This window comes from Dama dama, chromosome 4 (genome assembly GCF_033118175.1).
Source record: "Dama dama isolate Ldn47 chromosome 4, ASM3311817v1, whole genome shotgun sequence".
NCBI lineage: Eukaryota > Metazoa > Chordata > Mammalia > Artiodactyla > Cervidae > Dama > Dama dama.
The window spans coordinates 41,983,807-42,010,688 of NC_083684.1; the positions used below are offsets into that span (position 1 = coordinate 41,983,807).

Genomic DNA, 26,882 nt, shown 5'->3' on the forward strand with positions numbered 1-26,882 from the left:
CAGGGATGTGTGTACTCTCCGTCTGCCCCTGCCCCTCTTTTCCTAATGTGTGATGTGTAGAATCAGACTGTTGAATGCCTCCAGCCTAAATCATTATTTTCCCAGTCTGATCCCTCAAACAGAACAAAGGAGCTCCATGCGTGTGTGTGTGTCTATGTGTGTGTGTGCATGTGTGCATGTGTGCGTGTGTGTCTGCAAGGGATGGTGTTACAAATAGTGCCCTGTGCAGGCATTTGATAAACATTTCCTGGATATTGGAATGTGATGGAAGCTCCATCATGACTATTCAATGTGTCTCTGCTACACAGAGATCTAAATCCTAATGTCTGTTTATTGCTGTTTGTGGTCAGTGGAGTAGCTCGTGGTTGTGGCATCTGGACCCTCCCTCATAAAGCCTCTATTCAGAGCAGCACCAGATGTGGTGAGGGAATGCTACAGAAAGAAAGGCTCCTTCTTCTCTCGATGTCTGCTGTCTAGCAAATATTTTCTGAACGTGGATGTAGCTTGAGAGAGAGGTAGGGGTGGGGAGCGTGGAGATTCAAGGGTCTCCCCTTTTTGAGCCTGTCCTTTCTGATGGGCCTCTTGAGTGCTGTGCGAGGCTCCGCCAGTCTCTCCCTTTTTGCTGGGCACACAGTGACGTGGTGCGTCCACTGTGGGTCCGGGAAGAGTCTAAAATCAGGGCCTGCCTCTGTTCTAATTCGACAGGGAACCACCCCTGCTCTGTCTTCGGAGTTGGTCTTTATTTTCCCACACGCTAGTCTACCTTTTATAGTTTGATTCTCAAGGGTAATTATGTTTACTGTGTCATTTGGAAATGTACTTCTGGGCGTTTTCCCATTAGGATCCTCAGCCGACATGCGTGTGTTTTTTCTCTCCTTTTTCTTGTGTCCAGTCGGCGTCCTTTTGCTTTCAATGGCAAAGGTAACTGTAGAAAAATTGGGACTTACACAAAAGCACAGACACACAAAGAAAATAAATTCTGCTGGAAGCACAGTACCTAGTGATAATTATTGTTAACTTTTTGATATATACCATTGTGAGGTGTTTTTTTTTTCCCCTGTATATAGTGTCTTAATATTTAAGATGTCAGTGAAACAAAATTGAGATCATACATGATCATATTATTTTGCAACATGCCTTTTTTTTATCTTCAGAATTTATTCATATAGAGACTTCCTTGATGGTTCAGTGCTTAAGACTCTCTGCTTCCACTGTAGGGAAGTCTTAAGTAGGAGGCATGGGTTCAATCCCTGGCCGGGGAACTAAGATCCTCATGCTGAATGGTATGGCCATAAAAAAAAAAATTAGAATGTGTTAATATATCTTTATTTTAATTGTGATAAAAAACACATAATATAAAACTCACCTTCTTAACAATTTAAAATGTCAAGTTGAGTGTCATTAACTTCATTCACATGATTCTGTAGCCATCATCTCCATCCATCTCCAGAGCTTTTTCAACTTGCCAGACTCGAACTCTGTACCCATTAAACAGCAACTTCCTCTAGGATTCCCTCAACCTCCACCATTCTACTCTCTGTCTCTTTGAATCTAGACATTGCCTATAAGTAGAATCATGCCCTTTTGTGTCTTTCTTCTTTCACTCAGCATAATGTCCTTAAGGCTCATTCACGTGGCGTGTATCAGAACCACCTTTTCTCTCTTTTTTTAAAATTTATTTTAATTATCTTGGTCAAGCTGTGTGGCTTTCAGGGTCTTAGCTCCCCAACCAGGCATTGAACCCGTGCCCTCAGCAAGGAAAGCGCAGAGTCCTAACCACTGGACCATCATGTATTTCCCTGGAATCACCTGTTTAATATTGAATAATATTCCATTGTATGGATACACCACATTTTGTTGATCCATCCATCCATTAAAGGACACTTGAACCACTACTTTTTTTCCTGTAGTGAACAGTGCTGTTGTGAACATGGGTATGCAAATATCTCTTCAAGTCCATGCTTTCAGTTCTTTTGGAAATATATTCAGAAGTAAAATAGTGGGATCATGTAGTAATTCTCTTAATTTTTTGAGGAACTACCATACTGTTTTCTGTCACTGCTGTACTATAAAATATATCAACATAACTTTAATTGTTCTTCAAAAGTCAATTTTTTTTTTCAAAAGTCAATTTTTGATGTCTGTCTGGTAGTCGTCTGTCAGATGACTATGTGAAAATTTAAGGTTGAACACTTGAGTAATTTTCAGTGGTCACAGATAATGCCGTGATGGTACTCTTACGAGTTTACAGAGTTTTGTACCAGTTGTTGAAAATTTGTGTTAAATTACTGAACACTGACTTGCTGGGTTTAAACATTTTTCAAGGCTTTGGACACATATTGCAAGATTACTCTCCAGAGACGTTCTCCCTGTTTATCCTGCCATCAGTTGTTGCCGACATGGCTGCTTTCTATTGTACTTTGGCATTTCTTGGATTTGTTTGTAAGAAGAAAAAATATGTGTGTGTAGGTGTGTGTGTGTGTATTTGATAATTAACATTATGCCAGATTTGCTTCATCTATTTATTTTTGGCTGCAGTATTTTATTATTTATTTTATTATTATTACTTAAAAATAATTTTATTTATTACTTATTTTATTTTTGGCTGTGCTCGGTCTTTGTTGCCGCGCAGGGGGCTCTAGTTGTGACCAGCAGTGGCTACTCTCTAGTTGCAGTGTGCGGGCTTCTCATGGCAGAGGCTTCTCTTGTGGCTTCAGTCGTTGTGGAACTCGGGTTTAGTTGCTCCTTGGCACGTGGGATCTTCCTGGACCAGGGACTGAACTGATGTCCCCTCCATTACAAGGTGGAATCTTAAACACCGGACCACCAAATTAGCCTTGGCTTCAGTATTTTAAAGTAAATTACAGATGTTTCAAGCTCTTATCCTAGATTCTTCAGCATGCATCTCATTAAAAAAGGACTTTTTTTTTTAAACATAATTACTTTTTTTCTTTTTACAAAAGTACCATTGTCACATCTGGCAATATTTACATAAATTCCTCATTATCAACTAATAGCCAGTTCATATTTGATTTCACCGTTTATCTCAAGGTGTTGTTTTACAGTTGGTTTCCCTGAACCCGGATTTGGGCAAGGTCCCCTCACTCATTTTGGCTGTTATGTTTTCGAAGTCCCTCTACCGCCACTCCACTTTTTTTAAGGCTGTGATTTACTCCAGGAGACAGAATGTTTTTTAAAAGTGTGTTTTTTGCCTTATTAATGTCTTTTGCTCATTTTTGTACTGAAATTTACTTATACTGCATTTATTTTATTTATACTGCATTTTAAATTTATTTATACTGCATTTTTCTGTCTTGATTTTGAAAGAACTCTTTATATATTAAGGCTGTTATTCTTTGTTTTATAATTTTTGTTTTCCCAGTTTATCATTTGCATTTTAATTTTGCAATCTTTTTTTTAAAAAATTTTTTCCATACAGATGTTTTAAACATTTTGTAGTCAAATCTGTCACCTTTTATGTTTTCAGCCTTTCTTTTATGTTTTGAAAGACTTTCCCTTATTCTGAGAACAGGTAAATGATTACCTCTATTTTCCTCTAGTTTACTGTGATTTTGTTTTTTTAACTTAATTCTCCATCCAAATGAACTTATTTTTGTGTTCACTGTGAGTAGGGATATAATTTATTTTTTATTCTATTTTTTAAAAAAACTGTAATGTAATTGCTTTACAATATTGTGTTAATTTCTGCTGTACAACAACATGAATCGGCCATTTGTATACATATATCCCCTCCCTCTTGATAAGGATCTAATTTAATTTTTCCAAATATTTAACTGATTACTTTAGCACTGCTTATTGAATCTATATCCCCAGTGACTTGAGTTGCTACCTTAAGCATATATTAAAAACATATGTATATCTGGGCCTGTATGGGGACTTTATGTTTCATTTGTTGTTTAGTTTCTAAAATATCTATTTATGTATTTGCTCTGATCTTAGTGGCAGTGCATGGAATCTTTTAATTTCGGCTCGTGGGATCTAGTTCCCTGACCAGAGATCAAACCCGAGTCCCCTGCATTGGGAGCTTGGAGTCTTAGCCACTGGACCACCAGGGAAGTCCTTGTTTTTTAATTGGCCTTTTAAAATCACTTTGTCTTAGCTATTATAACTGACAGTTCAAGTTTCTCTTCTTTTCAAAATCTTCCTGCCTTTTTTCTTTGCATGGATGATACCATCACATGAACTTTATTTTATTCTTTCTATTCTCCTACCCCAAGTCCCTTGAGATTTTGTTGAAATCCTCTGTCATATGTAAAGTTTCCTTTATGGGGAATTTTAATACTGATTCTTCCTATGCAGGAACATGGAATGTCTTTAAATTCACTCAAATCATTTTGATGTTATCTTCAGATAGATTCTTTTAATTTTTAAAGAAGCTTTGATATTATTTGCAGTGGGATCATTTCCTACTATGTCTTTTGACTTAATGTTTATTATTGCTATTGACTATCAGTGTCTGTATTTTTTATAGTCAGTAAGTTGCCGACTTCTTAGTATAGACTTTCAACAGTTTCTTTCGGATTTTTTTGGTAGACATTTTTTTTTTTTTAATGTGGGCCATTTTTAAAGTCTTTATTGAATTTGTTACAATATTGCTTCTGTTTTTCTGTGTTTTGGTTTTGCCATGAAGCATAGGGTATCTTAATTCCCTGACCAGGGATCAACCCATACCCACTGCATTGGAAGGCAAAGTCTTAACCACTGGGCCACGAGGGAAGTCCTTTGGTAGATGTTTATATGGTTTCTAAGATCGATAATTTTGCTCCTCCTAGGAGTTAATTATACTTCTTTTTCTTGTCAATTGCTTTGCATACAACTTCCTGCTTTAGTGGCGATGGAATAGGTATCCTTTCCTGTTTAATAACCAAGCTCATAGTGACTTCTTCAGGTATGAGGTTGAGGATTAGTTGGTAACCTGTCTTCTTGGTTTATTAATCATTGTTGTCTTTAAAAAAAAAATCTAGATGGGGTTTGCAAATAGTTTTTAGCAAATAGTTTTTAAGTGGCCATTAGGATAATTACATGATTTTTCTCCTTTCGATGTATTATATTAATTTCCATGTAGTAACAACCTTAGAATTTCTAGAATATACCTAATTGCTCATGGTAGATTATTCCTTGAAAATTTTGTTAGAATTGCTTCTTCATATTTTATTTGGGAGTTTTCCATCTATATTCATGAGTGACATTTGTTTGTAGTTTTGTACTATTTTTGTCAGCTTTGGAATTGAGGGTAGGCTAATTTTATAAAGTAAATTGAAGTGCTTTCCAACTTTGGGAATAGACTCTATAACATGGGAATTATCTGTTCCATGAGTGCAGGAAAGAGCTCACCCATAAAACCAACTAGGTCTGGCAGCTTTCTCTGAAATAATTCTTTGATGACTTTTTCAGTCTTTTTCCCCCATAATGATTGGTTTGTTCAGCTTTTCTGATTTATCTTGTGTCAATTTTGTTAATTCATATTTTCTGAGAAAACCATTTCATGAGATATTCAAATTATTAATATAAAGATTTTAGATAGCATTTTCATTTAAAAAAATGTTTCTAATTTTTCTCACTTAAAAATGTTGATACTTGTGTGAAAGTCGCTCAGTTTTGTCTGGCTCTTTGTGACTCCATGTGGACTATACAGTCCATGGAATTCTCCAGCCAGAATACTGGACTGGGTAGCCTTTCCCTTCTCCAGGGAATCTTCCCAACCCAGGGATCGAACCCAGGTCTCCTGCATTGCAGGCGGATTCTTTACCAGCTGAGTCACAAGGGAAGCCCAAGAATACAGGAGTGGGTAGCCTATCCCTTCTCCAGGGGATCTTCCCGACCCAGGAATTGAACCAGGGTCTCTGCATTGCAGGCGGATTCTTTACCACCTGAGCTATGATATTTGTGTATTTTTTCCCAATTTTTTTCCTCTTGCCTGGCATAAACATTTTTGTTTTAATTTTTGGCTTTTGATTTATTTTTTCACAAGACTGCTATTGGCCTTATCAATTATATTGTATTTTCTAATGTTAATTTCCATTTTTAACGTTAACTTTATTCAACCCTTTGCTCTAGATTTGCCTTATTTATTCAGTTAATCATTTGTAGCTGTTTGAGTTGAAAACTTAGTGCCTTTACTTTGTCCTGTCTTGTTTAATAATGAAAACATTCTTGCTTTATTCGTGCTTTTGATTTTCTTTCTCCTTTGGTATTCAAGTTGTTTTTTTCTTTTAAACGTGCACGAATCTTAAGTGAGACAGCTCAGTGAGTATTTACATATGTCCACCTCTGTGTAATGACCCCTCAGATCAAGAGAGAGAACCTTCCTAGGACTCCAGGAGTCTCCCCATGTCCCTTCCTTGCCCTGCCCTGAGATAACCACTATTCTGAATTTTATCATCATTGAATCGTTTTGCCTGTTCTTGAATTTTGGTATCACTGAAATTAGCTAATATGTTTTCTTGTGCCTGGCTCTTCATTATATCTGTGAAATTCATCTGTGCTTTTGTGTGAAATGAGAGTTGTTGTTGTTGTTTTTTTCTTTACTAGGATGTGGTAACCTACTGTATGAATATACTACAGTTTATTTGTCTTGTCTCCTGTTGGTAGACATTTGAGTTACTTCTAGTTTTTAGCCATCATGAGCAATACTGCTGTGAACATTCTTTTTTTTTTAAAATTTTAAATCTTATTTATTTATTTGGCTGCACATGGTCTTAGTTGTAGCACGAGGACTCTTCAGTCTTCGTTGTGGCATGTGGGGTCTAGTTCTCTGACCAGGAATTGAACTTGAGCCCGCTGCACTGGGAGTCTGGAGTCTTAGCCACTGGACTACCGGGGAAGTCCCCTGCTGTGGACATTCTTATACATACGTTTTGGAGGACGCAGGCACTGTTAAAGCTGTCTACCTGTCTGTCTCTAGCTTGTAGACTTGGTTCATAGGGTGGGTGTCCGTTTAGCTTTAGTGGAGACTATCTGCTGGTGAACTGTTTGCCATCCCTTGTGTTTTGCCGGTTCTACTCCTTTTTTTGTAATTGCTATTGCGACTTTCTGTTTGAGCCCAGAGCGATTCAGGAGGGTGTTTTCTACAGCTCCCAGGAGCTGTGTTGCTTATGGCAGTGGCTGCAGCTCCTGCTGCTCTTGCTGACACCAGCCTTAGCACTTGGAGCGTGTGGCTGGGTTGAGTTGTGAGGCGTATCAAATCCGAATCTGATGGAAAAATTTGGGCACTGGGCTGCTTTTTCTTAGAAAAACAAATCTAAGCTGGCAATGGCATAGCTGATAACAGATAATACTCCGGCCCTGTTTCATAATGCCTTCTGTTCAGAGCAAGGCTGCTTCTGGTGATTGCAAATCTGTTGTGTAGAGAAAAGTGGTTAAGAATGTGTAGACGCTGGAGTCGGACTCCCTAGGCTCGACTCCTGATTCCCCCAGCTTTGTACATCAGACAGTCACTTCACTTCTCCATGCTTCTGTTTCCTTGTCTGTAAAATATTGTTTTGAGGTTCAGTGAGCTAACAACAGCACCTGACACATGTTGGTACTATATTAATAGTAGCAATGGTAGTTATTAATATTATTCTGTCTCCTCTGATGCTTTCCTTTCCAAAGATTAGACAGTTCACATCCCAGAGATGGACAGGCAGAGACCCAGTTTGCTGATACGAGACCTCCTTGCCTAAATGGGAGGCAGCCCTGAGGTTGTCCCAAGAGATAATGCAAAGGGTGGACAAATGCAGTCTTTGCAAGTATGAACGCTGAGTGAACAGGATGTTTCAGGACTGTGGTCTTGGCATCTGTTCTCTTCTGGGAGCTGCTGGGCCAGAAATGCTTCCAGAGTGGCATCTAAGGTTTTGTAGGGAAGTGGCTCCCAGTAGGTGAGGTGACCCTCCTCTCACTGTGGCTGGGTTTTCCTGGAGCCACTTTTCCTGGGAAAGGGCATGAGGGTGGCGCTTGCCTCACCTGGCGTTTTTCTGCTCCACGGGACATAATTCATCCTTTCATTCTCTCCCTTGTTTCCCCTGGGGTTGGAGGTAGACTGGGAGACCCAGCTCATGTTTCCTGTGTCCCCGCTGGCCAGCAGTGCTACAGTGGAGGATTTTACTCAAGTCCGGCAGTTATGTCATGGTCAGCCTGGGCCAACTCAGCGGGGACGTTGACCTGGCTGCGGCTGCACATAGAGGACTTGACCAAAAGTCCTGGTATGGCTCTTAAGGACGGTTCTAGTCATCTCTGTGCGGAAGCCAGCTTCTGAGGTTGAATATTGATTTTTAAAACCCTTTTTGTTCAGGGTATTTTCAAACATAATCCCTATCCACCCAGCTTCAGTGACCATCGGCATATGTTTCATCTGTACCTGCCCACTGGGTGATCTTCATTTCTTTCTAGCTTGGTAGCAGGTAGGATCTGAGACCCACTTTTCTCTTGTAGCTCACCTCTCTGGCACCTGGCCTCATCAACATTGCAGAACTTGGCACTACCAGATTGTCCCACTTTCAAGGAGGGAAAATGGCTTGAAGTAGATTAAAAAAACAAGCAAACAAACAAAAAAACACCCAAACTTCTTTGTTTTAAAGTAATTTCAAATTCAGAGAAGTGTTATAAGACTTGGACAAAGAATTTCCTAGACTCTTCATCCATGTGCTGATATTTTGATGCATCTGCCTTAAACATCATCTGTATATCTGTATCTACATGTGTAGTGATTTGTTGAATCATTTCAAATTATAAACCTTATTTTTTTAATCCCTGAATATCTAAGTGTATGTTTTCTAAGAGGGGCTTCCCTGGTGGCTCAGCTGGTAAAGAATCCGCCTGCAATGCAGGAGACCCTGGTTTGATTTCTGGGTTGGGAAGATCCCCTGGAGAAAGGGGTAGGCTACCCACTCCAATATTCTTGGGCTTCCCTGGTGGCTCAGTCGGTAAAGAACCTGCCTGCAGGGCAGGAGACTCGGGTTTGATTCTTGGGTTGGGAAGATCCCCTGGAGGAAATTAATCAAATCAAGAAATCTGATGTTTTTACAATATTGTTATATAATTCATGTTTTCCAGTTGTTGCAAAAATGAACTTCAAGTGATTTCTTCCCCTGCCCGCCCCCCCCTCCTCTGCCCCATCCAGGATCGTATGCAAGATTATGCATTGGATTTGGTTGTCCTTAAATCTGGGGTCAGTTCCTCAGCCTGTTTTTGTCTTTGAGAGCAGTGTCCTTTTTGAAGAGTTCAGGCCATCTTTTTGTGGAATGCTCTCAGTTTGGATTCAGAGGACACATTTTTGGCAGGAACACTAGAAGTGATGTTGCATCCTTGTTATTGTGTCAGACCAGAGGGCACCTGGCTCAGCTTGTTTCATTATTGATGACGTGAACTTTGTCCATCGGGCTAAGGTAGGGTGTGCTAGGTTCTCCACTGTAAAATGACTATTTTCTCTTTATTTATTTAAATTAAAAAAATTACTTTATTTTTGGCTGTGTTGGGTCTTTGTTGCTGCTCACAGGCTTTCTCTAGTTGCAGAGAGCGAGGGCTACTCTCTAGCTGTGGTACTCCGGCTTCTCATTGTGGTGGCTTCGCTTGTTGTGAAGCACAAGCTCTAGGGTGTGTGGGCTTCAGTAGTTGTGGTGCATGGGCTTAGTTGCTCTGAGCATGTGGAATCATCTCAGACCAGGGATGCAACCCGTGTCCCTTGCTTTGGCAGGTGGATTCTTTATCACTGGACCACCAGGGAAGCCCTGTTTTTCTCTTTATAACTGAAAAGTTACTTCTGGAGATACAATACTTTACACTATGTATATATGGGTTCCTCATGGTGCCTTTGCCTACTAATTTTTGCATTTGTGAACAATTTTTATCTGAATTAGTTAATACTATGATGGTTGCAGAACTTTTTTTTTTTTTTCCAATTTAGTCATTCCTTCTACATTTAGTATTTGGTATACTGCTATAAGGAAGAACTTTTCCTTTTCCTTTATGTAGGTATGTATTATCAGTCTCATGGATTATTATGTAGGTATGTATTATTATCTCATGGATTCTTCTTTTATTCATGTGTTGTAATTCATTATTTTGGTGCTCAAGTTATCCTTGGTTTGGCCAGTGGGTACCTCTTTAAGCTTGCTCCTGTATCCTTTTGATAAGTCCCCATCATATTTTTTTTCCCAAACATCATCTAATATACATAGAATTTACTGTGTGATAAAAGTGGCATTTAAAATCAGTAAAGGAATTCCCTGGCAGTCCAGTGGTTGGAGACTATATGCTTCTACTGCAGGGGGCGCAGGTTCTATCCCTGGTGGGGAAACTAAGATCCCACATGCCACATGACACTGTCAAAAATAAATAAATAAAATCAGTGAAGAAAGGTGAAGAAATGGCATTGGGACCATCAGCTAGCCCAGCAGCTTCAAAGTGTGGTCTTCGGGTCACCTGCCTGAGTGTCACCTGGAAACATTAGAAATGTAAATTCTCAGGCTTTATCCCAGTCCTACAGAATCAGAAACGCTGCAGGCAAGGCCCAGTGATCTGTTTTAACAAACGTTCCAGAGGATTCTGAGGCCTGCTCAAGTCTGAGAACTGCTGAGGTACCACGTGGGAAGAAGTGCAGTTAGATACCTTCCTTATGTAACACTTGTGATGGTTATCTTTATTTAGTTTTTAAGACATTTCACTCTTTAACCAATCTGGAGTTTACTTGGTGTTGGAGAAGACTCTTGAGAGTCCCTTGAACTGCAAGGAGATCCAACCAGTCCATCCTAAAGGACATCAGCCCTGGGTGTTCGTTCATTGGAAGGACTGATGCTGAAGCTGAAGCTCCAATACTTTGGCCACCTGATGTGAAGAGCTGACCCATTGGGAAAGACCCTGATGCTGGGAAAGATTGAGGACAGGAGGAGAAGGGGACTACAGAGGATGAGATGGTTGGATGGCATCACCAACTCAATGGACATGAGTTTGGGTGGACTCTGGGAGTTGGTGATGGTCAGGAAGGCCTGGTGTGCTGTGGTTCATGGGGTTGCAAAGAGTCGGACACGACTGAGTGACTGAACTGAACTGATGGTGTAAGCTGAGGACCTGGTTGTACTTTTTCCTCCTGGGTTTTACACAGTGTTAAACTCTTCACTGGAGGGAGTGTCAGTCTCAGGTTGGACATCTCCCTTCATTCATTTATTTGGCTCCTTCGGGTCTTAGTTGCATCATGTGGGATCTTTTGTTGCAGCGCACAGACTCTCTAGTTGTGGTGCATGGGCTTAGCTGCTGTGCGGCACGTGGGATCTTAGTTTCCCCACCAGGGATCAGACCCACGTATCCTGCATTGCAAGGCGGATTTCTAAGTAGTGGACCACCAGGGAAACCCCTGGACATAATTCATCGCACTGCTCTTTTCCTTCAGAATGTTCTTGGCTTCTGAGCCTTCAGTTTTCCTAAAAGACTTTATGTACACACACACACACACACACACACACACACCCCTATTTCTGTGCCCATATATTGGATTGGCCAGAAAGTTCTTTCAGATTTCACTGTAACGTCTTATGGAAAAACCCAAATGAACTTTTTGGCCAACCCTTCAGTTTTCCTAAAAGACTTTATGTACACACACACACACACACACACACACACACACACACACCCCTATTTCTGTGCCCATATATTGGATTGGCCAGAAAGTTCTTTCAGATTTCACTGTAACGTCTTATGGAAAAACCCAAATGAACTTTTTGGCCAACCCAGTATTCTACATGATGAATTCATGCTGCAATTGGTAATTCAGCCTCATAGGGTTCTTTCTAACTTTCCTCCTTTTCATAGAGAAGCCTGGCTCTTACCATCATCCGTATATTTACTCACTTCCTCAATTCTATATACATAGGAGGTAGTTTGAGAATTGTTGAACCCAGACCTCTGTGACAAATGAAGTGCCTGCGAAAAGCTCCTTGCTTATGCTCTTCGTTTTCAATGTGTGTCTGTTTTCTTTCCCCATGTGTGTCTCTCAGATTTAAAAAAAAAAAAATGAGAGAAAAAGCAAACAGCTCCCTATTTATTTAAAAATCTTTTAAGCAGAGGGCTGTTACTGCACTTTATGTTCCGAGAACAGATAGGCCAGTCACATGGGCTGCACTACTGCCTCCCTCCCTCTTCTATGAGGATAAAGTGTTCTGGTGGGTGGGCATCTCAAGGAGGTGGGCCTGACAGACAGTGCTTGCATTTGTTTTAAAGTAAACACACTGTTTTCCCAGTTTTTCAACTGAAAGATAAATAAAATCACTGATCCTTGGAACCGGAGTCAGAGGAGAGAGAAAATTTTTAAAAATTGCTCCTCAGTTAAAAACAGTTTCAAGTTTGAGAAATACAGTTTCTTCAGATGAGGAGGAGGTGCGCAAGAGACAAAAGTGAAAGGAAGGATGTGACAGTCCTGTAAACTGGTAGGGAGCTGTTATTTAGAACGTGGCTACAAACTCCAGTGCCTTGATTAGGCCTGATGGGAGAAATGGCCAAACCAGTCCTGGCATAGCCAAGTAGTTACTTTTATGAACCTGGCAAACCACTAAGACCTAGTTATTTCAGTCTTATGGAATGCTCACAGAAGACTTCTGAGAAATTCAGTTTTGCTCCCAAAATTGAAAATATTATAATCGACCCTCGGTATCTGTGGGACCCCCTTCCCCCAACACCACAGTCTGCAGATGCTCAAATCTCTTCTATAAAATGGCATAGTATTTGCATATAACCTGTGCACATACCCCCATATACTTTAAATCATCTCTTGATTACTTATAACACCTAATACAACCTAAAGAAAGAAAAAATGAAGTCGCTCAGTTGTGTCCGACTCTTTCTTTGCGACCCCATGGACTGTAGCCTAGCAGGCTCCTCCATCCTTGGAATTTTCTAGGCGAGAGTACTGGAGCAGGATGCCATTTCCTTCTCCAGGGGATCTTCCTGACCCAGTGATTGAACCCGGGTCTTCCACACTGCAGGCAGACGCTTTACCGTCTGAACCACCAGGGAAGCCCTAATACAACCTAAGTGCTTTGTAAACAGTTGCTGGAGCACTGCAAGTTCAAGGCTAACTTCTGGGAACCTTCTGAAATTTCTTTTCCCTGAATATTTATTTACAAATTAATTATTTATTTATTTAATCTGGCTATGCTGGGTCTTAGTTGCAGCTTGCAGGATCTTTGATCTTCGTTGTGGCATGCGAACTCTTAGTTACTGCACGTGGGATCTAGTTCCCTGACCAGGGATCGGACCTGGGCCCCTTGCATCAGGAATGCAGAGACTTAGCCGGTGGGCCACCAAGGAAGTCCTTCCCTGAATATTTTTGATCCACACTTGGTTGTATGTGCGAATGGGGAACTTTTTTTTTTTTTCATACTTATTGAAAAAAAAAAAGACAAAACCTTTGTGAGTGCTAAGTATGTACCAGGTATTGTTCTGAATTCTTACGATTGCATATACAACATACTATACTATGCTATAGTATAATATGATATAATATTATATATATTCTTCCCATTTAATCCTCCTGTATACCTATCAGGTAGGTTGTACTGCCATCCCCTTAGATGATAGGTAGGTATAGGCAGGTATTATGTAGCTTGCCCAAGATCACATAGGAGGTAGTGGCAGAGCTGGGATTTAACCTGGGCCTTTTGGTCTCTGAGTCTTTGTCTGCAACCTCTGTTAATTACTTCCAAAGAAAGTGAAAATGCCAGTCTCTCAGTCGTGTCCGACTCTTTGTGACCCCATGGACTGTAGCCTGCAAGGCTCCTCTGTCCATGGAATACTCCAGCAAGAATACCAGAGCGGGTTGCCATTTCCTTCTCCAGGGGATCTTGACTGACCCAGGGATCAAACCTGGGTCTCCTGCATTGCAGGCAGATTCTTTACCATCTGAGCCACCAGGGAAGCCTTCCAAAGAAGGAGAAGGTTAAAAATCACTGGAAATTTTATTTTTTACCTACAAAGCTAGCAAATCATGCTCTGTTGTTATGAATTCCAATGGATGTTTGTGTTTTTTAAACTTTTGTTTTTTATAGCCAGTTAACAAATAGTGTTGTGATAATTTCAGGGGAACAGTGAAGGGACTTGGCCATACATGTACATGTATCCACTCTCCCCCAACTCTCCTCCCATCCAGGCTGCCACATAATATTGAGCAGAGTTCCATGTGCTATACAGTAGATTCTAATTGGTTATCTGTTTTAAATATAGCAGTGTGTACATGTCTACCCCAAACTCTGTTTAACTGTCCCTTCCCAGATCCTTCCCCCTAGCAACTATAAGTTCATTCTCAAAGTCTGTCGGTCTCTTTCTGTTTTGTAGTAAGTTTGTTTGTATCCTTTTATTTTATTTTTTAAATTTATTTTAATTGGAGGCTAATTATGGTTTTTGCCATACATTGACATGAATCAGCCATGGGTGTACTTGTGTTCCCCATCCTGAATCCTCCTCCCACTCCCTCCTCATCCCATCCCTCAGGGTCATCCCAGTGCACCAGCCCTGAGCACCCTGTCTCATGCATCCAACCTGGACTGGCTCTCTAGTTTTCACATATGATAATATACATGTTTCAATGCTATTCTTTCAAATCATCCTACCCTCGCTTTCTCCCACAGAGTCCAAAAGACTGTTCTATACTTCTGTGTTTCTTTTGCTGTCTCACATATAGGGTCATCATTACCATCTTTAAATTCCATATATATGCGTTAGTAGTATACTGTATTGGTGTTTTTTTTTCTGACTTACTTCACTGTATAATAGGCTCCAGTTTCATCCACCTCATTAGAACTGATTCAAATGGCTGAGTAATATTCCATTGTGTATATGTACACAGCTTTCTTATCCATTCATCTGCTGATGGCCATCTAGGTTGCTTCCATGTCCTGGCTATTATAAACAGTGCTTCAGTGAACATTGGGGTACATGTGTCTCTTTCAATTCTGGTTTCCTTGGTGTGTATGCCCAGCAGTGGGATTGCTGGGTCATATGGCAGTTCTATGTCCAGTTTTTTAAGGAATCTCCACACTGTTCTCCATAGTGGCTGTACTAGTTTGCATTCCCACCAACAGTGAAAGAAGGTTCCCTTTTCTCCACACCCTCTCCAGTGTTAATTGTTTGTAGACTTTTTGATAGCAGCCATTCTGACCGTCGTGTAATGGTACCTCATTGTGGTTTTGATTTGCATTTCTCTGATAATGAGTGATGTTGAGCATCTTTTCATGTGTTTGTTAGCCATCTATATGTCTTCTTTGGAATATCATTTTAAAGACAATTTTTTAGAGCAATTTTATGTTCACAGCAAAATCGACAAGATTCATGGACATTTTTTTTATTCAGAGCTAACCTGGTTAATATTTTTTTATATATCCACTTAGCTTTTTTGGGTATATCAATCATGTATGTATGTATGTATGTATGTATGTATATATGAACATATAACTTTTTTCCCAAACTGGGAACTGACTATACATATTGCCTTATAACTTGCTTTTTTCCACCCAGTTTTTCTACTTCAGTGAAACTAGATCCTTTTAATGGTTCCAATAGCATATTTTTGCTATGAATGTACTGTAGTTTAACAGATCTTTTATTGTTGGCCATTTCTCCTTCTTTACTACTATAAGCATGACTTTTCACTAACTTCTTGTAAAGATACCTTTGTTCTCCTGTCCTTTTTCTTAGGGTAGTAAATTCCTAGGCATTCACTGCTGGGTCAGAAGGCAGGCGAGTTGCAAGTTTCGTGGTACCCACGGCCTGGGTCTGCTGCAAAGACTGGACCCGTTCATACACCCACTGTGTGTGTGCACGTGTACTCGTTTTCCTTACCCTCAGTGGTGATGGGCAGTGCCAGTCTTTTAACCTCTGCCAGTCTGTTCGGCTGCAACAAGTGATTTCTCTTTATTATTTTAATTTGCATCTCTTTTCTTTTCTCCTCTCATTTCCTTCTTGAGGAACTCTCAGGCAGGCTTTTACTCTCGCTGCCCTGCTGCAAATATTGTACCAAGTCTGTGGTCACCTCCGGGTGGCTCAGTGCTCATTTCTTGAGTTGGAATCCATCACTTCTCCCTGACCTACTCTTGTTACTTGGTTTTCAGGACACCATGCCTGGATGGTGTTCTGTCTATCTTTCCAGTAACTCTTTTCTAGTCTCCTTGGCTAGTTTCCTCCTCTCCCGTCTGAAAACATTGGGATACTCCAAGTGACCTAGTCTTACATCCACTTGTTAAGTTATACTTCTTTTACGATCTTCTCTGGGCTCATAGCTATAAATTTGGTCTACACACCTGTGACTGGTACCCTTTGCCTTTTCCTGGGCAGCCCTGTTTCTATATCAGTATAGCTGGGCAGCTGTCTAATCAGTATCCTCAAATTAATGTGGTAAAAGCTGAGCTATCTGCTTTCCTGGACTTCCTGGGTGGCTCAGTGGTAAAGAATTCACCTGCCAATGTAGGAGACATGGGTTCAGTCCCTGGGTCAGGAAGGTCTTCTGGAGGAGGAAATGGCAAACCATTCTAGTACTCTTGTCTGGAAAATCCCATGGACAGAGGATCCTGGCAGGCTACAGTTCATGGGGTCACAAGAGCTGGACATGACTGAGTGTCTGAGCACGCACATGCTATATAATATATATTTTATTTATTTACCTGACTTACTGTTCTCTATAACTGGAATGTTAGCTCCATGAGGGCAGTCATTGTTTGGTTTTTATGTTTCTTTTTTTTTTTTTTAATCTTAGTGATTGCCTGATATAACATGTTTGTTTATTTTATTTTTGACCACACTTTGCGACTTGCAGAACTTCCCCAGGGTACAAACCCGTGTCCCCTGCAGTAGAAGTATGGAGTCTTAACCACTGGACCACCAGAGAAGTCTGGTGGTTTTTGTTAACTCTTGTATATCCCCTAGCCCTGTGATTGAAGCACAAAGAAGATACTAATATAATATAATACAATATAATGTAATTTGATAATATTTAGTATATTATATATATATGAAATAGGCACACTTAATTAGATTAAGTGAGGATGAACATCTCTTTGTGTGACTTAGGCCTTGTGGCCCGTGTTGTGGCTGAAGCAGAGGTGGGACCAGGGTGGTGCTGGGGGCCCTCTCTCAGGAGACGTTGGTCAGAGTCCGGCCCCAGCCTCCAAATGCAAAAGCCTTTGTTTCATTTTTGCCTCCTTCCGGTCACAATTACAGCAATGACTACTGTTTTCCTTGATTGGCACCAGCTGCCAGGCACTAGGATTTAAACCTGTCTGTAACAGTCTCTGAAAAGCTCCCTGTGTGTTGCTTTCCATCATCGTGCACCTCAGGACAGATACGGCCAAGCCAGAACCTCAAGGAATTCCCGAAGAAGCCAGAAGCCACCCCTCCCCCTCCTGCCGGCCCCCTTCCCCCCACATCCCCCGCCCCGCCGGCTTCTCAGACTTACAGCCGGGCCCATCCGTGGTTTCGGTGTCAGTGGAGAGCTGGTGGAAAGAAAAGGTCCTTTTAGCCAGGAGTCTCAAAGAGTAAACACACAGGCCCCAGCAACGCATGTGAGAACAGACCCGCTCTCTGTGTCACTGGCTGAGAGGCTGCCTTGTGAAGCCTCACTTGAGAAAAGAAGAAAAGCTTTTTCTGTCAGGAAAGCCTTTCCTGTGGTACGTGGCCGCCCCAGTGTAGCCTGGGGTTTCAGGCCGCCTCCAGAGCGTTCTGTAAACTTATCGGCTTTGGAGGGCAGTCAGCCTCATGGGAATGTATATTTAAGCAAAGAGTGATTCCACCACCTCAAAGCATGAATGCCTACCAAGGCGGTCCCTTTTTTTCTTTTTCTTGAGATATATTGAGAACTTTTGCATTTTAACGTGGTCAGATAGTTTTCTCCTCTCTTCTTTTTTTTCCCTCCTTAGACTTGCGAATTTGTCAGTGTTGGATCAGAGTTTTGTGGGACAGGAAATTTCCTTCTTCTTTTTTTTTTTTTTTTTCAAGAGGCTGTCTTTTTATTGTAGAAAAAGATGAAATATGAAAATTTCAAGGCCAATCAAGACACACTTAGATATGGCTTAAATCTAAGCTGTCAGACCTGACTGACTGTCCTTGGAGACACACCACAAATATACATCCACCATCAATGACCATAACCTCAAACTCCACTTTTTCCATTAGAATAATCAAGGAACGCCATTCAGAAATAATATTACATCCTGCATTTTATTCAATTCCATATGACAAAAATAGGAACCTAGACTAAGACATCCATTTCAATCAGTAGATGTGTCAATCCTTCTTCTTTTTATTTATTTATTTTTTGCCCGTACCATGTGGCATGAGGGATTCTAGTTCCCCAACCAGGGGTTGAACCCATGCCTTCTGCATTGGGAGACGCGGAGTCTTAACCAGTGGATCACCAGGGAAGACCCCCTTCTTTATTTATCAGTGTTCTCACAGTAAGTCCCTTTGAGCACCCGCTTGGATGCTGGAGATGCGGCAGTGAACTAAGGCAGACATCTTGGAATTTAGGATATAGAAAGGAGAGTGGACAGACTGGACTGGTAACCAGTGCAGACTGTTGCAGTTGTGACAGATACAGTGGAGGAAAAGTACAGGGTACTTAACCCAGTCTGGGGACAGGGGCTGTTGAGGAAGGCTTCCCGGGGAAGGCGACACCAGGACTGTAGAAAAATGAGAAGTGATTGTTCAAGCCAACAGTAGAAAAGCATTCCAGGCTGAAGGAAGCTTTGAGGCAGGAACGAACTTGGTTCAGTCAGGTCACACAGAGAACGCCGACTGGGCCTGGGCAGTGAGAGAACCACTCATGATTGTGGCCCAAAAAATGGCGGGAAGGGGGCACCTGAGCAGCACTGTCCATTAGAAATGAGAAGTGAGCCACATATGTAACCGAAAGTTTTCTAGTAGCCACATTAAAGAGAGTAAAAACAGAAACAAGAGGGTCAAATCGGTTTTAATGATCTGTTTTCTTCAGTCCAGGAGAAGGAAATGGCAACCCACTCCAGTGTTCTTGCCTGGAGAATTCCATGGACATAGGAATCTGGTGATCTGCAGTCCATGGGGTTGCAAAGAGTCAGATATGACTGAGCAACTAACACTTTTCTTCAGTCCAGTATATCCCAAGTGTTACCATTTTGATATATGAAACCCCATGTGTTGTTTATACCCCCAGCACACCTCAGTCTGGACCGGCCACATTTCTAGCACTCAGTGACCATATGCGGCTTATGGCTGTCACATTGGATGTTGCTCATGTCTAGAGGTTAAGTTACTCAAGGAAGATTTGGGAGACTTTTCTTCTAAACCAGGTTGCTAGTTTGTACTGTGTGTGCAGTTCTAGAAACTTCCACCAGTCCTCTGAAGCCTATCACATTGTGGTGCTGAGCTGTCTCCTAGAGGGCCCATGCTGTCTCTGATCATTACAATCCGCTTCTGAATTGACTGCTGTTTCAGGCGTGAAATGGCTGGAATGGGTGATAAAAAAACAAGACTGTTGCCTGGATATGAGCTGTTTCCTTCTCCTCGCCAGAAAAAAAAAAAAAAAACAAAAAAACCGCAACAAAACAGCCCTGAAACATTGCATCTGATGGTGTGGTCTCTGTCTGTCTTAGCATCTTTCCAGTAGGCCATATAGCAGTGTAACTGTAGTCACCATGCTGTTCATCGCAATCGCAGTCTTTATTGATCTTACAACTAGAGATAGTTACTTTTTGACTGCCTTCATCCAATTCCTCCTCTATGCTAATTAAAAAAAAATTTTTATTCATTTATTTGGCTTCTCCAGGTCTTAGTTGCTGCATGCAGGATCTTCAGTCGTTGTTGAGGCATGCAAACTCTGTTACTGCATGTGGGATCTAGTTCCCTAACTAGGGATCAAACCCGGGCCCCCTGCATTGGGAGGGTGGAGTCTTAGCCATTGAACCACCAAGAAGTCCTCACTCTGCTGATTTTTTAAAAAGCAGAACCTAAGCCATGGAAGTTCTCTTTTAGCTGGGCTTCTACATTTTGCTGTTCAGATGCGGTTGAAAAGGAGGTTTGTTCATTGAAAACCAATCTCTACTGTATTTAAAACACAAGGCCTAGATTCTGTGCAATGGAGAGGGTTGAAGTGGTTGCCTAGGTTCCCTGAAGGCACAGAGAATGGATGAGCTGCTAAGACAGGCCTGGTCTAGGAATCCTAGGAATTAATGGGTGATGAGGACTTTCCCCAGCTTGGGGAAGAGGACTTCTGGTGACAAGGCAGCAATAACTCATGTAAACTGACAGTTTATTCTAAAGACATACCTTTCCCAGATCTGTATTTATTCCCTCTAAATCACTTTAAAAATAGGCGATAGCTTGACAAACAGTGAGATTCACCAAGACAGATGAGGCATTTTTTTTGTTTGTTTGTTTCCTGTGTTAAGAGGACACTCTGTTGATTCAAGAGAGACTCTTTGTCTATAATGTACTTGTTAGGTAGATGACTGACGAATAGCTGGTTATGGAGTGTTTACACGGGTGCTTTTTTCTTTTTTGCAAGTAGAGAAAAGCATTTGTAGCTGCAGGGGCTTGGACTTTAGAACACTGGGACCCTGCATCTAAAAAAACAATGTTAATCAGCTATACCCCAGTACAAAATAAAGAGTTTAAAGCTACCAAAAAAAAAAAAAAAAATTAGAGCAATCATGATTGATGAATCTGTCATGAGCCGAAATGAGGTTGTGTGTGCCTCACCTCTCCTGCCACTTCTTGTGGTTGCAGGTGAGCTATCCCTCCTCCTCCCATCTGAAGGGCAGACTCTCCGTCCATGCTTTGGAGCCCACCCTTTCCTGCCTTCTCAGGACTCCTTTCTGACTTTCCTGCTGCTTCTCTGAGTGTTCTCCTCTGTCTTCTTTGCAAGGTCATCTTCATCTGTTTCTATGGCCTGAGTTTCCTACCATTCTACCCCCTTCTTCTGTTTTCACATTCCTGTCCTCGTTATGCGTAACTACCCTGTGTGGCTGACCACAGGTTTGAGTCTCCAGCCTAGACCTTCCCTCTGAGCTCCGTACCCAATGCCTGACTACTGTCTTGCTGTCTCTTTGTGGATACGTCAGAAGCACCTCAGATTCAATGTGTTCAAATCTGAACTTATCCCCTCTTTCCTGGACCTAGACCTCTTCTAGTGTTTCATATTTCAATGTATAGATGCTCCATTTGCCCAGTTAAGTAAGTTAGAAAGCCAGGAATTGTCTTTGATCCCTCCACTCCTCTTGATGGTTTAGTCACTAAGTCATGTCTGACTCTTGCAACTCCATGGACTGTAACCCACCAGGCTTCTCTGTCCATGGGATTCTCTAGGCAAGAATACTGGAGTGCATTGCCATTTCCTTCTCCAGGGGATCTTCCTGACCCAGGGATTGAACCCAGGTCTCCTGCATGGCAGGCAGATTCTTTACCAACTGAGCTACAATCCACTCCTCTTGTCCATCTTCTTGCTGGTCTGTTTACTGGTTCCCTTGGTTTTTACCTTTGCAAGTCTGCCCACTTCTAAAACCTCCACCTCTACTGGTCTGGTCCTTCCCTCTGGCCTCCTGTCTGCTCTGCCTGCATCTGCTCTTACTCCCATCCAGTCTGTTTTCCATGCTGTGGAATGATTTTTAAAATCATGAAGCTGATGTTGTCACACCTTGATTAATTAAAAACTGTTAAGTACTATGCTGCTGCTGTTAGGATAGAGAAAGAAAGCCACTGCCACATCTGGTCACCACCTGGCTCTCCTGCCCCATTCAGATCACATCCCATTCCACCCACACACACTCATCTCTGTTCAATTTCCCAGATGCATCTCCCTGCCTGTAGATGTGCCCGTCCAGCCTGCTTCACACCCACCCCCCCAAACCTGCTCTCTCTCTCTCTGAGACTTCAGATCACAGCTGAGTTGTTGATTCCTCAGGAACCTTTTCCTGATGCTCTGACCAGGCCAAGTATCCAGCGCTCTTGGCTCCATAAGGTCTCCTGCATGAAATCTGTCTCACAGCTCTAGCTTTCCATTTCTCTGTGAGGTTATTTGGTGACTTCTGTTTTTATCACTGACTTGGTGAGGTTCCTAAAAGCAGAGACCATGTCTATTTCCATTCTTCATGATAACACAGCTTCTAGCACAGTGTCAATAGTGGATGCCCAGAAAATGCTTCTTGGATGAATGCACAAGGAAAAAACAAAAGTTCACACACTTTGTGAAACGGAGCTCTTCTCATTTCTGGAGGAGTAAATGCAACCCTCTGTCAGCCAAGACTTTAATTTAGAGATGATTATTAAGAATGGATTCCCAGCATTAGCCTACAGAAGAGACTTCCAGGCCGCGGTAGGACTCTTACACCCTGTGCTCTGGGAAGAGAGCATGAGTGATGGGGGCCGTGGGAAGGTGGGGTGAAGCAGAGTCAACATTGGTACCCTAACAAGAATTCCAGTGTTTATGACCTGCTGCTAGCTTGGTAGAAAAGGCTTTCTCTTGTTAGGCTACAACTGAGGTTGGAAGCCAAAGAGACATCGTTAACAGTAAATCCTGGAAGCCCCTTGGCTTCCTTTACTGCATAGGGAAAGTGAAAGGGTGTTCTTTTTAAACCTGGGGTAGTCTCCAGCCTGTGTGTGTCTGAGTTAACAGGGAACCAGGGAAGGGAAAGGAGTCTGTTTACTCTCTGCCCTTCTGGAATTTCCTGCAGTTCCGTTTCTCTGTGCACCAGTGTTTCACAGCTATGTGCAGAAGGAGCACTGACCTGTTAATGAATGCCCTGCTTATTTTCACTTTCTTCTGATGGGCCTGTGGGATCGAGGGCAGAAGGAGGCAGGAAGAAGGAGGTTTGTTTGCTCCTCTGAACAGCTTTGTTAAGGCCAACTTAGTCACATCTTCATCAGGCTTCTTCTGAGACTCTTGGCCCTAGAGGACTTGGTCTCCCCTAAAAGTATCCTACTTTGTGTCCTGTTTGGTTTTTCTCAAATTTCCAGGTTGATCCTTCCATTTGTATTCTGAGTCAGGAAGAAAAAGGGAAGAAAATACTTTTCCTTTTATAAGATAGAAGTGTATATGTGCACATGCATTTTCGGGGGTGTGAGGGGAGGGAGGGACAGTCATTATAGAAGATGATTCTAAAGTAGAAAGTCCTTTTGTATTCGGTGGTGAGACTGTCCAAGTAGGGGTTCTGGATTTAACTGAACTGCATTATGAGGGCATAGTTGGGCAGTTCTGGTGTATGTAATTTCTTTTTTCTTCTTCTGTGGGAATGAGGAAGGTAGCTTCCATGCTCTGTTTATCTATACTTATTGGTACCATATGCAAAAAACATATTAAAAAGTCCAAGTCAGAAAAGGGAAAAAGTAACTCTTAGAAAAATATTACTCATCCTCGTTGCACGTAACAACTCTTCCCAGTAGGAAATTATTAACCTGAAGCCACTTGCAAATCTGAGGCTTTGCAATTTCTCAAAATAAGAGTCAAGAGCTACTCCTTAAGCAGTTTGATTGTATATTTTTCTCCTTTTCAGTTTTCAAGATGTGTAGGTAATGTTAAATTTGTGTTAAGTTTTTTTTTTTTAAGTTTACAATCTCTGTTCTTTAGTATGCTGGCTTAAAAAAAAAAAAACAAAACTCTTCTGGAAAATGTCAAGCATCCACAAAAGTGGCAAGAGTAGTCCATGAATCCCTACTTGCTGAGGTGGTGTGTGCTTCCACTAGGAAGTACCTAGTGTCTTCTTGTCTCTCCCAGTTTGCCAGCTTTTAATGAGATTTCCTGGCACAGTACTTGAGGATTTTCCTAATTCTGTCCACCTAGCTTCTAATATCTAACCCTACTGCTGTCTTTGACCTCCAAAAAGTAGCATCGCAAGGTGTTGGTAACCAGAGGGTTCTTGTAGAACAGAAAAGAAGAAATAGGCTTGCTAAAGTTCACATGCACTCAAGGCCTTAGCTTTCTTGAAAGAACTGAAGTCTCTTGCCAGTGAAAATTTTCATGATATGTGTTCCACTTGATTGTAATTGAACCTGACTTCTCCCAGCCATGCTCTAAGTGGGCACTTTTTGCAGCTTCTGCCAGTGATGTGCCTAGAGCTTTGATTCCAAGAGGCTGGTGGGCCAGTGGAGCTTGGCTGGCGTGCTAGGTCAGCCACGGGGCTTTCTTAACACATGCTGGCAAGGAGGAAAGGGGTGTTTCACTTCGGCACCCCATACCCAGGAGACACTGCCATCACTTGGACTGCCTGCCCGCCATGACCTCCTCCCTGGTCTCATTTGCTTCCTCTCTCGCTCCTCCTGCAACCAGTGTGACCGTGCTGCCACAGGTACCACCTTCCTGCCCTGTTCACAGCCCTCTGGTGGTTCCCAGTCTCACGCAGAGGAAACGCCAGACACTTCACCAGGGCTCCAGGACCGCCCTTATGAGTTCCAGTTTCCCACCGCCCTCATCTCCTGCTTCTCTCCTTCCTTATCCACTCCAGCCACAGTGGCCTCCCTGCCCTTGCTCAGACCAGCCCCGTTTGGGGCTCCTGTGTCTCACTGTATCTCTGCCTGGAATATCCTTCCTCCAGAGAGAGACATGGCTCCCTTGCCTCATTCTTCTTTAAGTCTTTGCCTCACGGTCACCTTCCTGGTGAGACTTGCTCACCACCCCAGGGCCGCCGCCTGCCTGTGTCACTCCCCATCTTTTTCCCGCCTTTCTTTTTTTTTTTTTTCCTACTGCATTTGCTGCAATCTAATGGATTATGTGATGTACTAAAAAAAAAATGGATAGTGTCTGTTTGCCTCAGCTAGGATATAAACACCCAGGGGCACAGCATTTTGTCTCTTCCGTACCTGTTGGATGTCAGAGACTGGAAGAGCGAGTGCTCGCTCGCTACACGTGTGTGAATGGCACGACCACAGATGGAGCTGGGCCGCATGAGATGGAGGGAGGCGGGTGAGCCTCCGACGCTGAATCTGTTCCAGTTCTGGAACTCGACTTATTAACACCCATGTTTTCATCAGCTTTTTGATTTTTGAGCAGTGCCTGAAAAGGCCCGGGGAAGACCTGGTGCAAGAGAAAGGCCCTTTGTGGAGTGCACGGCATGGCTGGAGTGAAACCTGAGGGCCCCAGAGGCGAGGTGGCTAAGGCTGCTATTTATAGCCCAGATTCCAGTATATGTTTTCCAGCCACACTTACTTCTTTCAGCCTCCCCGTATGCTCGAGTCTGTCACTCAATTAGCTAATGGTTTCTTTAGTCCCATTATGCATTGTAGGGCTCCCCTGGCTCAGGTGTTTTTTTTTTTTTTTTTTTAAGAGAATAATAGAGTGTTCTGTTCTCTGAGCTTTAATTTTGTAATAGCCTTGCCAATTAAAAAAAAAAAAAAAACAACCCTTTCCCAACTTTTTAACGTGCACTTTTTTCAACATACAAAAGAATTGAAAGAATAACACAATGAACACCCAAATGCCCTCCACCAAGAGCCAATACTTGTTAAGAATTTGCTGCATTTGTTTCACATCTGTGTGTGAGCCTGTGAGTGTGCATTTTTTTTCTCCCTGAACCACTTGAAGGTAAACTGCAGATATCATGACACTTCACTCCAGAAAACTTCAGTCTATTCTCCTACAAAACCATGAGAGTAAGTGCAGATATCATCCTAATTTACTCTTGGATCGCCCAATAATGAAACCATTCCTAAATACAGACATAGTGCCATTACTGAACCTAAGAAAATAAATGGTAATTAAAGACATCACTCAATATCCAACCTGGATGCAAATTTCTCCAATCGCCTCAAGAATGTATTTTTCAAACTAAGACTTAGTCAGACTACCAAGACATTTGGTAGTTATGTTCCTTTAAATCCAAGAGTCTTCTTCCTGCCTGTCCCACCTCCCATTTTAAATGTTTTTAATGACATTGGCTTTTCAAGGAGCCTGGGATAGTTGCCCTATCAGTTCAGTTCAGTTCAGTTCAGTTCAGTCGCCCAGTCGTGTCCGACTCTTTGCAACCCCATGAATTGCAGCACGCCAGGCCTCCCTGTCCATCACCAACTCCCGGAGTTTACTCAAACTCATGCCCATCGAGTCGGTGATGCCATCCAGCCATCTCATCCTCTGTCGTCCCCTTCTCCTCCTGCCCCCAATCCCTCCCAGCATTAGGGTCTTTTCCAATGGGTCAACTCTTCGCCTCAGGTGGCCAAAGTACTGGAGTTTCAGCTTCAGCATCAGTCCTTCCAATGAACACCCAGGACTGATCTCCTTTAGGATGGACTGGTTGGATCTCCTTGCAGTCCAAGGGACTCTAAAGAGTCTTCTCCAACACCACAGTTCAAAAGCATCAATTTTTCTGTGCTCAGCTTTCTTCACAGTCCAACTCTCACATCCATACATGACTACTGGAAAAACCATAGCCTTGACCAGATGGACCTTTGTTGGCAAAGTAATGTCTCTGCTTTTTAATATGCTATCTAGGTTGGTCATAACTTTCCTTCCAAGGAGTAAGCATCTTTTAATTTCATGGCTGCAGTCACCATCTGCAGTGATTTCAGAGCCCCAAAAAAATAGTCAGTCACTGTTTCCACTGTCTCCCCATCTATTTACCATGAGGTGATGGTACCAGATGCCATGATCTTAGTTTTCTGAATGTCGAGCTTTAAGCCAACTTTTTCACTATCCTCTTTCACTTTCATTGAGAGGCTTTTTAGTTCCTCTTCACTCTCTGCCATAGGGTGGTGTCATCTGCATATCTGAGGTTATTGATATTTCTCCCGGCAATCTTGATTCCAGCTTGTGCTTCTTCCAGCCCAGCGTTTCTCCTGATGTACTCTGCATATAAGTTAAATAAGCAGGGTGACAATATATAGCCTTGACATACTCCTTTTCCTATTTGGAACCAGTCTGTTGTTCCATGTCCAGTTCTAACTGTTGC

The 26,882-nt window shown here is 42.1% G+C and overlaps 1 protein-coding gene across 3 annotated transcripts in view; it reads left to right on the forward strand.

Moving 5' to 3' along the window:
- WWP2 (WW domain containing E3 ubiquitin protein ligase 2) overlaps positions 1-26,882 on the forward strand; it is a 140,697-nt gene that overhangs the window by 24,678 nt on the left and 89,137 nt on the right. The gene's annotated exons all lie outside the window — the stretch shown is intronic.